Source organism: Acinonyx jubatus, chromosome B4 (assembly GCF_027475565.1).
Source record: "Acinonyx jubatus isolate Ajub_Pintada_27869175 chromosome B4, VMU_Ajub_asm_v1.0, whole genome shotgun sequence".
Lineage (NCBI taxonomy): Eukaryota > Metazoa > Chordata > Mammalia > Carnivora > Felidae > Acinonyx > Acinonyx jubatus.
In genome coordinates this window covers 131,175,173-131,187,455 of record NC_069387.1, presented here as the reverse complement: position 1 = coordinate 131,187,455, position 12,283 = coordinate 131,175,173, and the positions used below count along the sequence as shown (strand labels likewise).

At 39.0% G+C, this 12,283-nt stretch overlaps 1 protein-coding gene across 4 annotated transcripts in view; it reads right to left on the bottom strand.

The window, feature by feature from the left end:
• The window catches only part of SGSM3 (small G protein signaling modulator 3), a 50,234-nt gene that overhangs the window by 18,848 nt on the left and 19,103 nt on the right, over window positions 1-12,283 (bottom strand). Inside the window, exon 2 of one of the 4 annotated variants that reach the window (XM_027070656.2) lies at window positions 1,160-1,359. The exons of the other annotated variants lie outside the window; for them this stretch is intronic. The gene's annotated coding sequence lies outside the window, so the exon portion shown is untranslated. The remainder of the gene's footprint in view (window positions 1-1,159; window positions 1,360-12,283) is intronic. 4 annotated transcript variants of the gene reach the window in all.

Sequence of the window (12,283 nt, the reverse complement as noted above, 5' to 3'; positions counted from 1 at the left end):
GTGAGATCGAGACCTACATCAGGCTCTGCACTGACAGTGGGAAGCCTGCTTGGGATTCTCTCTCCTCTCTCTGCCCCTCCCCTGCTCATGCGTGTGTACACACTCTCTTAAAATAAATAAAATCTTTAAATAAATAAATAAATAAATAAGTAAGTAAGTAAATAAATAAATACAATACAATACAATACAATACAATACAATACAATACTCAAGGTGCCTAGCTGGCTCAGTCAATAGGACATGTGGCTCTTGGTCTCGATTATCATAAGCCCCATACTGGGCATGGAGCCTACTTAAAAAAATAATGATGAAATAAAATACTCAATACTATAAAAACTAGGTTTGTGAAAGAAGATTAGTTTGGGGCACCTGGATAGCTAAGTCGGATAAGTGTCTGACAGGCTCAGGTCATGATCTCATGGTTCGTGAGTTCGGACCCTGCATTGGGCTCTCTGCTGTCAACACAGATCCCACTTTGGATCCTCTGTCCCCCTCTTTCTCTGACCCTCCTCTCTCTCTCTCTCTCAAAATAAATAAACTTAAAAAAAAATTAGTTCACTCATGAATTGCTATAAATTGGTATGTTCCCTTGGGAATGGAATACCGATAAATATTTTCATACTCTTTGACCCAGTAAGTTCCTCCTGGAAATGTAAAGAAACAATTCAATAGGGGCGCCTGGGTGGCTCAGTTGGTTGAGCGTCCGACCTCGGCTCAGGTCATGATCTCACAGCTCGTGGGTTTGAGTCCCGCGTCGGGCTCTGTGCTGACAGCTCAGAGCCTGGAGCCTGCTTCAGATTCTGGGTCTCCCTCTCTCTCTGCCCCAACCCACTCGCATTCTGTCTCTGTCTCTCTCAAAAATAAATAAACATCAAAAAAATTTTTTTTTAAATTCAATAGAAGCAAAACAGTATGTGCATGAAAATGTTTACTTCAGCATTTTGATATAATGACACAATAAAATGTGACTCAATCATTTCAAATTCCAACTATGGACTTCCACATCTGGCCAAGACAGTTACAAGGATTGGATTTACTTTCCCAACTTGAGCTAAAACAGAAAAATACATGAAACAATGGTTTTCAGACATTGGAAGACAGGCAGCACAGGACAGTGAGCCCTGAGACAGAGAAAACAAATCATCATCCCAGTTCCCACCTGGATAGTTTGCCGGCTGGCCCAGGACACAGAGTGGAGAGCTAGAGGAGGCCAAAGGAGAGCAAAGACATGGAGAAGGGAGGCTTGCACAGAACTCGCAAAGAACTCCAGAAATCTGCAGAGGGTGTTCCCAATCTTCATCTGAATACTGGTCACAGCATGTGTGTGAGGAAAGTACCCAGGGTTGGCAAAAGAAAAACCTGAAAGGAAAATGAGGAATACCTGAAGCTCATCCCACTGGGTCATCACAACGCATTCTCCCTTTTATACATTGTGGAATGCAATTTGCTAAAACTAAGTTGAGAATATCTGGATCTATGCTGATGAAGGACATATGATCTGTTTTCTTTCCTAGTAACGCCTTTTTTGGTATTGACGTCAGGACAATATTTGCTATAGAATGATTTGGAAAGTAGTCCCTCCCTTTCAATTTTCAGGAAGAGTTTGTGTAGAAGCTGGTGTTACTTCTTCCTTAGATGTTAAGTAAAAATCACCAATGAAATCTTCTGTGCCTGGAGTTTTCTTTGTGGAAAGGTTTCCAACTATAATTTATTTAATAGTGATGAGGTGATTCAGATTATCTTTTTCTTCTTGAGTGAGCTTTGGTAGTTTGTGCACTTTCAAGGAATCTGTCCATTGTTTAAGTTGTTGAACTTACTGGTGAATTTAATGCAAAGTATGAAGAAGAACGGGGGGGGGGGGAGAGTCATAGATAACAAAGATAACAGAAATCAGTGAAGTGGACACAAAAATCAGTGAAACTAAAATTTGCTCCTTAGCGAAGATCAATAAAATCAATAAATCTCTGAAAAAAGTGAGAAGACAGAGATTACCAATATCAGGAATGAAAGAGGATATATCACTACAGATCCCAGAAACAGTAAAAAGATAATAAGAGAATATTATAAACATTTCATGTAAGTTCCACAATGCATAAAAAGAACAACACCATCAAGACCAATTGGGATTTGTCTTGGGAATGCAAGACATGTTCAATATTTAAAAATCAATCAATGTAATTAAGTGTAGCAACAGCCTAAAGAAGAAAAACTATGTTTATCTCAACAGATACAGAAAAAAAATATTTGATAAAAGGCAATATCCATTCATGATTTAAAAAAAAAATCTCAATAAACTAGTCATAGAAGAAAACTTCACTTAATAAAGGAGATCTACAAAAATCCTACAGTTGGGGCGCCTGGGCAGCAACTCTTGGTTTTGGCTCAGGTCACAATCTCATGGGTTCATGAGCTCAAGTCCCACATTGAGCTCTGGGCTGACAGCTTGGAGCCTGGAGCCTGCTTCAGGTTCTGTCTCCCTCTCTCTCTGCCCCTCCTCCGCTTGCGTTCTGTCCCTCAAAAATACATTAAAAAAAATTTTTTTTAATCCCACAGTTATTTATTTTTTATGTATTTATTATTTATTTTTATATATAAAAATATTATTTTATATATAAATATATAAATAATATATAAATATATAAATATATAATATATATTAATTATCTTATATATTAATATATTACATATTAAATATTAACATATTATAATATATAATATAAATATATAAATAACATAATATAAATAATATAAATAAATATATTATTATACATATAAATGTATATTTTATTTATTTATTTTTATTTATTTACTTTTTTATTCTGAAACAGATAGAGTGGGGGAAGGGCAGAGGGAGAGGGAGAGTGAGAATCCTAAGCAGGCTCCACACTGCGAGTGCAGAACCTGATGCGGGCTCGAACCCACAAAACTGTGAGATCATGACCTGAGCTGAAATCAAGAGTCAAACACTCAACCGACTGAGAAAACCAGGTGCCCCTACAGTTAACATCTTAATGATGAAAGACTGAATGCTTTAGCCTTAAGACTGGGAACAAGGAAAGGATGCAACATAATTCTAATCAAAATCCTAGGATTTCTTGGAGAAATTGACAAGTTGATTCTAAAATATAAACGAATGAGCAAAGGAATCAGAATACTCAAAACAATTTTCAAGAAGCAGAAAGCTGGAGGGGTGCCTGGGTGGCTCAGTTGGTTAAGTGTCTGACTTCGGCTCAGGTCATGATCTCACGGTTCATGGACTCAAGCTCTGCATCGGGCTCTGTGCTGACAGCTCAGAGCCTGGAACTGGCTTCAGATTCTGTGTCTTCCTCTCTCTCTGCCTTTCCCCTGCTTGCACTCTCTCTCTCACAAAAATAAACATTAAAAAAAATTTTAGAAAAAAAAAGCATAAAGCTGGAGAATTCACACTACTTTATTTCTATACTTATTATAAAGCTGCAGTACAGTGTGGCACTGGCAAAAGGACGCACACATAAAACAATGGAACAGAACACGCAATCCAGAAATAGACCCATACATATTGCCAATTAATGTATGGTTAAACTGTGTTTCCCCAAAAAAGGTATGTTGATGTCCCAACCCTCGATACCTCAGAATGTGACCTTATTTGGAAACTGGGTCTTTACTAATTTAACCAACTTAAGATGACATCGTTAAGGTGAGCCCTAATTCAATATGACTGTTGTCCTTATAAAAATGTGGACACAGACCTACAGAGAGGGAAGACAATGTGAAGAGACACAGGGAGAACACTATGTGAAGCAGAGACTAGAATTACACTGTAACAAGCCAACAAACATCTGGCGCTACCAGAAGCTGGAAGAGGCAAGGAAGGATCCTTCCTCTACAGGTTGCAGGATAAGCATGGCCCTAATGACACCTTGATTTCAGACTTATGGCCTCCAAAATTGTGAAATAATATTACTGTCGTTCCGAATCAGACAATTTGTGATACTTTACTATGGCAGCCATAGAAATGAATGCAATTAATTTTCAGCAAAAATACAAATGCAATCCAATGGAGAAAGAAGAGTCTTTGCAACAAATGGTCCTAAAAAAACTGGACAGCCATCTGTAAAAAATTAACCTTAATCCATACCTCACACCACATACAAAAAATTAACTCAAAATGGATCGCAGACCTAAATGTAAAACCCAACACTAAAACTTCTATTTTTTTTTTTTTTAAGTAAGCTCTAGGCCCAACACAGAGCTCAAACTCATAACCCCGAGATCAAGAGTTGCATGCTCTATGGACTGAGTCAGCTGGATTCCCTGAACACTAAAACTTCTAGAAGAAAACAGGAAAAAATGTTTATGACCTTGATTAGGCAAAGATTACTTAGATTTCACTCTAAAAGCATGATATATCAAAGAAAAAAGGTGATAAATTGGACTTTAACAAATCAAAGCCACAAACGGTAGAAAATGTTTCCAAATCACATATCTGATTAAGGACATGTATCTAGACTATCAGGAATTCTCAAAACTCAGTAAGCAAAAAAACAAGCAACCAATTTAAAAAAGGAGGGGCAGAGATTCAAACAGAAACATTTTTAAGGGCAGCTGGCTGGCTCAGTTGGAAGAGCAGGAGACTCCTGATCTTTTTTTTTTTTTTTAATGTCTATTATTTATTTTTGAGAGAGAGAGAGAGAGAGAGAGAGAGAGAGACAAAGTGCAAGCAGAGGAGGGGCAGAGAGAGGGGGAGATAAAGAATCCGAAGCAGGCTCCAGGCTCTGAGCTATCAGCACAGAGCCTGACATAGGGCTCGAACTCACAAACCGCGAGATCATGACCTGAACCGAATTCAGATGCTTAACTGACTGAGCCACCCAGGTGCCCCCTGAGACTCCTAATCTTGAGTTTGCGAGTTCAAGCCCTACACTGGGTGAGAGGCTACTTAAATGAATAAAAAGAAACATTTTCAAATTATATATACAAATGACAAGTATGTGGAAATATGCTCAATATCATTACTCATTAGGGAAATGTAAATTAAAACCACAGTATTACCACACACATATTAAATGACTAAAGTTAAAAAAAAAAAAAAAAAAAAAGCTAAACACTAACACCACCAAAACCTAACAATATCAAGAGCTGATGAGGATGCAGAGCGACTAGAACTCCCCTACGTTGTTGGTGGGAATGCAAAATGGTACAGTAATTTTGGAAGTTTCTTATAGAGCTAAACATAACATAATACAACCCAACAGTCCTACTCCTGGGTATATTTATCTAAGTGAAATGAAAATTTTTGTTCATCAAAAAAATCTGTATGTAAATCTTTACAGCGGCTTTATCCATGATTGCCAAAATCTGAAAACAACCCAATATCTTAACTGGTAAATGGATAAAGAATTGTGATAAATCCATATAATGGGTTACTAATCAGCAAAACAAACAAAATAAAATAAGCAACTACTGACACACTCGACAACAGACAAACTTCAAGTGTATTATGCTAAAGGAAAGAAGTCAGATTGAAAAAGATACATATGGCAGGATTCCAGCTTTAGGACGTCCTGGAAAGAGCATACTATATATAGGTACAGAAAACAGACCAGTAGTTTCTACAGGATGGGGGTAGGGGGAAGAGTTAACTATATAGTTACACAGGGCAATTTGTGGGGTGAGAGAAATTCGGTATCCCGATTGTTGGCAATTCCGTAATTGTACGTATCTGTCAGAGCCTGCAGACTTGTACACTAAAAGGAATGAATTTTATCATATGTAAATTATACCTTAGTAACATAAAAGAAGAAAAAAAACATTATGCTTAGTGAAAAAAGCCAGACACAACAGTATAAAAATTCCAATTATTGGGACTAAGCAATATGGATACTATTTATGATCTAACATTACATGAAAACACTATAATGCAGGATGCGCACCCAGAAATATGTAAATTCTTCAGTCATTCACTCCCTAAATATTTCTCCAACACATGTTATGTGCTAGGACAACAATGATTTACAGCCTAGAGGGGAAAATGAAACAGAAACAAATAAACAGATGGACAAATAAATGAGAATTCCCAAATGTGGGAGGTACTCTGAATAAAACAAAAGGCTGATGTGATATAGAATCCAAGGAAGGAATCTCTGAAGTACTGTTTGGGTTGATAACTGAAGGACAGGAAGCTAGCCTTGCAAAGATCTAGGAGTGGAGAGTCATAGGACAGAAGGAATGACAAATCCAAAGGCTCTGAGGTGGGTAAGACCTTGGAGGGACAAAAAAGAGCTCAGTATAACTGAAACATGATGAACAAGAGAGACAAAGTTAAGAGGGAATGGGAGAGGTCTACCTCTGTGCCAACAGCCTGGAGCCTAGAGCTTGCTTTGGCTTCAGTGTTTCCCTCTCTCCCTGCCCCTCCCTCACTTGTGCGCTCTCGCTCTCTCTCTCTGTCTCTCCCTCAAAAATAAACATTAAAATTAAAAAATAAAATAAAAATAAATGTTTCTCAGATATCCAGTTGGAGAAGATAAGTAGGGGGCTGGATATACAAGTGTACATCTTCATGGAACTGTCAGAACTAAAGAGATAAATTTGGGAGTCTTTCATTCATCTATCCAATCAACAAAAAAATTTTCTGAGCAACCACTATGTGCCAAACACTGTTCCATGTGCTAGGGAGACAGCAATAAAACAAGACAGACAAAACTCTTGCTCCTGTGAACCTGCAGCTTCCTTATCTGTAAAAGGGGATGACAAATGAGAAAATGTAAGTAAATACTTATCATAATACCTGGCACATAGTATGTACTTAGTAGATGCCAGCTATTAACATTAGTGACAGAAAAAGACAATTAGTAAATAAGTGAGTAAGATAATTTCAGAGTAATAATACATACTATGAAAAAAAACCCCACAGAATAATAGGTTTCAGAGTGATAGGTAGGGGCAGATGGGCTATTTTTGAGGAGTGGTCAGAGAAGGCCTGAGGAGATGACATTTCAGCTGACACCACACAGATGACAAGGAACCAGTTCTGCAGAGACCTAGAAGGACAGCCCAAGCAGAAGAAATGGCTCAAGCAAGGGTCTTAAAGAACCAGAGTTTATTACACTGGAGAAATAACAGGCTAGTGTGTCGGAGGTAGAACGATGAGGGGGGAAATAGCAGACAGCTCTGGAGAGGCAGACAGGAGCTAGCTTACAGAGGGCCTTCTACCCATGGTAAAGAGGCTGGGATTTTATTTTAATGGGAAGCCACTGGAGAGCTTTGAGCAGGGGCGTGACTTGGTCTGACTCATGTTTTAAAGAAATCACACTGGCTGCACTGGCTGCTGTGTAAAGAATGAACTACAGAAGGCCTAAGGATAGAAGCTATTATAGTTACCCAGGAAAGAGATAGTATCTCTGACTAAAGTACTTGAGATGGTGACAAGTAACTAGATTCTGGATATAATGTGGAGGTGGAGAGGTAGATAACAGAAATAAAGAGTCAATGACAACTCCTAGATTTTTTACCTGAGCAACTGTGCAGGTCCTATTAATCAAGATAAGGAAGACTATGGGGGAGAGCAAGTTTCAGGCTTAGAAATCAAGAGATCTGCTTTGGTCATGTTAAGTCGAGATGCCTATTAGCCCTCTAAGTGGAGATGTCAATTAGGCAATTGTGTATATGAGTATAAAGTTCACAGACGTCAAAACTACAGGTGTGAATCTGGGAATCATCAGGACTAGCTGTCCCGGCCAAAGAGAGAATGCAGAGTAGGGGGTCTAGAACCAAATCCTGGAACATTCCAACACTTAGAGGTTAGGCAGGAAAGGAACAGGAAATAAGATGTGAGGGGTGGCCAGTGAAGTAGAAGGAACACTAGTAGTGTGTGGTGCTGTAGAAACCAAGAGGAGGAGGAAGAGGAAGAAGAGGAGGAGGAGGAGGAGGAGGAGAGGAGATGATGGTGGTGGTGGTGATGATGATGATGATGATGATGATGATGATCAGTGTCGTGTACCACCCAGAGGTAAAGTGGTAAGAGGACAGAGAATGGGTCGCTGGTTCTGCAAGCTGGAGGTTTTTGGTGATCTTGACAAGAGTTTTAAGTTTTAATGGTGAAGGTGACAGTCCAATTAGAGTGAGCTGAAGAGAGAACAGAAGAAAAGTGGAATCATCAGTATCAAGACAGTACATGATTTAAAATACAATAACTGGACACCTGGGTGGCTCAGTCGGTTAAACATCCGACTCTTGATCCCGGCTCAGGTCATGATCTCACAGTTTGTGAGAAAGAGTCCTGCGTCCAGCTCTGCACTTATAGCATGACCCCTGCTTGGGATTCTCTCTCTCTCCCTCTCTACCCCTCCCCTGCTCATGCTCACGCTCTTTCTCTCTCAAATAAATAAACAAAACAAAATGTGAGATAAATTTTTTTAAAAAGCATAAGTGGGAAAAAAAAGTGCAAATATCAGAAATAGCTTATCTATAACTGTGAAAAAGATCTCCTTCTCTTCTCATTTGTAGCTAACACTTTACTAACACTGCTCAGCATGAATCTGACATCTTAGCAACCTGTGAAGTCAGGAACTCTCCAAGCTGCTAACAGGTAAGTCTGTCATTTTTCAAGTTACTGTAACAAGTTTCCCCCCAGTAGTTTAAGTAATCACTGGAAAAACAAGTGACAACACTTTAACAGTTAAGTTTCCAAGGCACCATTTTTCCTTGTTGTTGTTTTGCTGTTTTTAAAGCCTAAACCAAATCCCCAGGTGTGACTTCACCTGGGGCTGTAGTTGCTTTCTATTATATTCAAGTACAACACTTTCCAAAGGCAAAGCCACAGAAACCATTTTAGTGATTTTTTTAAAGTTTATTTATTTTGAGAGAGAAAGCGTGAGCAGGGGAGGAGCAGAGAGATGGAGAGAGAGAATCCCAAGCAGCCTTTGTGCCACCAGCACAGAGCCCATTGCAGGGCTAAAACCCATGAACCGTGAGACCATGACCCGAGCCGAAACCAAGAGTCAGACTGACTGAGCTACCCAGGCACCCCGCCACTGAAAGCATTTTAAAGGAAAAAAGATGCTTATAAACCAGGAGACTAGAAAAGTACAGCAATTGTAAAGTGGGCTGTAAGGGGAAAATGCTATTTCCAAATCCAAAAACTTTTACAGAAATATTTCCCTGTCCCCTGAATCTCTCCACAGTTCATGCACCTGGTCCCCAGCCACAACCTAAGCTGGGGTCTGGTGGGACACTGGCTGTTAGAGCCCAAGGCTCAGGAGCGCTTCTTTCCAACACCTCTGAGCACTCTGAACAGAATCAATTATTTTCCAATGAGAATACAGTCAGATACAAACACAAATGATAAACTTAAAACTATAGCAGGATAAATTTGGGTTCCAGGTCAGGAGAAAATCTCTAGAGTATAAACACAGTCACTGGGTTTCTCTTGGGAAGTTCTGCACTCTTCTCTGACTTTTGTACTTATGCAACATTAATGGAAATCAAAATTTAAAAAAATTCTGTCACAAATCTGCTACTCCAATAAATCATTTTCTTCCCTTCTGTGTTCTTAGTTTTTCTCTATATATGCACAGTTCTAACAATACATATTTTAAAATATTTTTCTGTACTGAGCACTAAATTACCAAAAATTTCCCCAGTAACCAGAGTTTTTATAGCCATATATTCTGTAATTGACTTATCTAGTCATCTGTTGTTACAGCTGAGCACCTAAAAGCAAAATCTGCAATAAAAACAATTCTATGAGAAACTCTCCCTTTGAAAATTGTTTAAATGAAATTAATGAATCTGTCTCATTTGGGAGAGGATTTGGATTTTTGAAGATTTGCCTTTTCTACTCTAAAGTGTCAACTTTTGTATTATAAAGGTGCAATCATCAAGATAGTATGGTACTGGCACAAAACAGAAACTCAGATCAATGGAACAGAATAGAGAACCCAGAAATGGACCCACAAACTTATGGCTAACTAATCTTTGACAAAGCAGGAAAGAATATCCAATGGAAAAAACACAGTCTCTTCAGCAAATGATGCTGGGAAACTGGACAGCAACATGCAAAAGAATAAACCTGGACCACTTTCTTACACCTTACACAAAAATAAACTCAAAATGGATGGAAGTCCTAAACATATGACAGGAAACCATCAAAATCCTAGAGGAGAAAACAGGCAACAACCTCTTTGACCTTGGCTGCAGCAACTTCTTACTTGACATGTCTCTGGAGGCAAGGGAAACAAAAGCAAAAATGAACTACTGGGACCCCATCAAGATGAAGAGTTTCTGCGCAGCAAGGAAACAATCAGCAAAACTAAAAGGCAACTAACTGATGGAATGGGAGAAGATATTTGCAAATGACATCTCAGGTAAAGGGTTAGTATCCAAGATCTATAAAGAACTTATCAAAATCAGCACCCATAAGAAATAATCTAGTGAAGAGATGGGCAAAAGATATGAATAGACACTTTTCCAAAGAAGACATACAGATAGATGGCTAACAGACACATGAAAGGATGTTCAACATCACTCATCATCAGGGAAATACAAATCAAAACCACAATGCTCCTGGGTGGCTCAGTTTGTTAAGCATCCATCTTTGGCTCAGGCCATGATCTTGAAGTCCATGAGTTTGAGCCCCACACTGGGCTCTGTGCTGACAGTTCAGAGCCTGGAGGATTCTGTGTCTTCCTCTCCCTCTCTGCCCCTCCTCTGTTCACATTCGGTCTCTCTCTCTCTCAAAAATAAACATTAAAAAAATTTAAAAAAAAACACACACAATGAAATACCACCTCGCACCTGTCAGAATGGTTAAAATTAACAACTTAGGCAACAACAAACGTTGGTGAGAATGCAGAGAAAGAGGAACCCTTTTGCACTGTTGGTGGGAATGCAAACTGGTGCAACAACTCTGGAAAACAGTATGGAGGTTCCTCAACAAAACAAAACAAAACAAAACAAAACACACAACTACCCTATGATCCAGCAATTGCACTACTAGGTATTCATCCAAAGGATACAAAAATGCTGATTTGAAGGGGCACATGCATCCCAATGTTTACAGCAGCACTATCAACAATAGCCCAAGTATGGAAAGAGGCCAAGTATCCATCGACTGATGAATGGATAAAGAAGATGTGGTGTGTACACATACGATGGAATATTAGCGATCAAAAAGAATGAAATCTCACCATTTGCAATAATGTGGATGGAACTAGAGTGTATTATGCTAAGCAAAATAAGTCCAAGAAAGACAAATATCATATGATTTCACTCATGTGGAACTTAAGAAACAAAACATGAACATAGAGAAGGGAAGCAAAAATAAGATAAAAGCAGAGAGGGAGACAAACATAAGAGACTCAAATACAGAGAACAAACTGAGGGTTGCTGGCAGGGTGTTGGGTGGAGGGATGAGCCAAATGGCCAAGAGGCATTAATGAGGGCACTTGTTGGGATGAGCACTGGGTGTTATATGTAAGTGATGAATCACTAAATTCTATTCCTGAAATCATTATACTTTATGTCAACTAACTTGGATTTAGTTTTTTAAAAATAAAAAATAAAAAAAACACAAAGTGTCAGCTTTGTAAATAGAAATCGAGGTATGAGATTAGGTTAATAACAGATTATTCGTATTAGAGTTTAATATGATGCCATTTGAAGCAGTTAACCTAATGACCCCTATACTTAAAATTTTACAATATTATAATTATAGCACAGTGAGGAATTACTATTTTAATAGTTGGTTCCAGAATGCCTCCCAGAGTTGGGGGGGGGGGTGTTAATCTTTGTTTTGAAAAATACCTTGATAAGCTCCACACATTAAAGTGGAAGGTAAATCTTGAAGGAGCAGAAGAATTGACAGATCTGTCAACTGCCGAGCAAAAGAAGAAATGAACAGAAATATGGAAGCAGGAGAGAACAGAACTAGAGGCGGCCTGGACTATAAAGAGGAGGGGAAGAGAAGTCCAAAAACAAGGTGAGGAGCTGCATCCTTTAGAATAAAGGGACCGATGAGACATTAACACTCAGTGTGCCTGTGGGCTGGGGGATCTGGAGGGTGAGGACAGTATGCCTCTTCAGGAAAGGACAATCTAAACCCCAAGTGAAGTTGTGTTCCTGCAGGGTAAAACCCCTTTGCCATCCCCTATCTTCAGTAAAGCCTGCCCTACTCCTAAGAGCCTCGAAGGTTGTTTGGGAAATAACCAATGGAAAGGTCCAAAAGTAGGGATAACTGGGGCGCCTGGGTGGCTCAGCTGGTTAAGTATCTGACTTTGGTTCAGGTTATGACCCCCAGCTCATAGGT